Source organism: Oryzias melastigma, linkage group LG23, assembly GCF_002922805.2.
Source record: "Oryzias melastigma strain HK-1 linkage group LG23, ASM292280v2, whole genome shotgun sequence".
NCBI lineage: Eukaryota > Metazoa > Chordata > Actinopteri > Beloniformes > Adrianichthyidae > Oryzias > Oryzias melastigma.
In genome coordinates, this window is record NC_050534.1 from 19,887,078 (window position 1) to 19,888,471 (window position 1,394).

Genomic DNA, 1,394 nt, shown 5'->3' on the forward strand with positions numbered 1-1,394 from the left:
AAAATCATATTGAATTTTGTTGATGTTTTTAATACAAGAATCAGGGAGAGCCACAGCAAATGCTGGGTAGATGAGTCTAGAAATGCTACCAGCAACAGAACTGACATTTCAACATCTGACTACTCAAAACAATTAGAAATGTGGGATTTGAACGTCTCACCTTCAGGTCATTCACCTGAAATGACAACTACGACGGTACCTGGAAGACACCTGGAACACTAGAACCTGGATCTTAAGGTGCACCACCTCAAGTCCACCTTAAGTTTCCTTTAACCTTCATCCACTCGTCAAAGCTCGGCGGGACCGAACTGAACGGATCCTCCAGATGTTCTGGGTATTGATTAGTCTCGTGACGCGTCCCTCGTGACCCCCCAGCTGCGCGTGGAGTCACCCCCCTCCCCCTCATCCCCCTCATCCCGGAGACTTACAACTGCAAAGATTAAGTTTGAAAGCGAATCAAATCTCTTCAATCTCCCCGAAGCTGCGGGGTGGGGGCTTCCACCAGCCGATGACGGGAGAGTTCGAGCTCTGGAACCGGCGGAAGGTTCGACAACAACACGAAAGTAGCAAGCTTCAACGCACCTTTCAGATCCCCCGCAGGAACAGCTCCCGTTTCCGGCGATATTCCTCAAAAATGTGTAGGAAGAAAAATAATAAAATAAACTCAAATGTCCGCGGCTCCTCTCGAAGGGTCCCAAACGTACATCCCGATGAGGAGAAACGCTCCTGCTGAGGCGGAGATGAGCAGAACCGCCGTGGGAGGGATTCCTCCTGATGGAAGTTTGGGCTCAGTGGCGCTCCCGCCACAAACACAAGTGCACGCGGCGCTTTCCTCGTCCACCCCCACGCCCAAAACACCAGGAACTACATGCCCGGCTCAGGTGAGGTCGAGTTCGGGGACGAGCTTCGCTGTGAAGTCTCGGAGTGAAGGATTTTCTTCCTCCTCGTAACGCCTCCTTCCCCCCGGCGCCCGGAGCTGCCACACTTCCGTCAGGCTCCCGCTTTTTAGCCCGCCAAAACCGGAAAAGAGCTCCTGCACTTTCAGAATAAAAATCTCCGGGAAACTTTTACTTTTTTTCATGTTTTATTTGAAACCAGGATCAGTTTTAGATTTCAATCTTTAGGGTAAATCCTCCCAATAGCAATAAATTAAGAAAATGTGTGGTATTTATATGAAATGTCTCACTCAAATTGTATTTTTTCAGTGTTCCAAGTTCATTTTCTTATTATGATTATACAGTTTTTAGCCAAAATTTTGAAAAAAGAAAAAAATCGTTATTTAAGACATAATTTCTGCAGAGCAGCAGGATCTCATTTGAAATTCGCCTCTGAGTTCTGCTAATTTCCCATTAGCCATGTATTACTCTCACGCTAGTTAATAGATTTTGCTTTTT

The 1,394-nt window shown here is 46.8% G+C and overlaps 1 protein-coding gene across 2 annotated transcripts in view; it reads right to left on the minus strand.

Moving 5' to 3' along the window:
- plxnb2a (plexin b2a) overlaps window positions 1-989 on the minus strand; it is a 186,851-nt gene extending 185,862 nt beyond the window's left edge. For both annotated transcript variants that reach the window (XM_024284789.2, XM_024284767.2), the window contains exon 1: window positions 583-989. The gene's annotated coding sequence lies outside the window, so the exon portion shown is untranslated. The remainder of the gene's footprint in view (window positions 1-582) is intronic.
- Window positions 990-1,394: the final 405 nt, after the last annotated feature.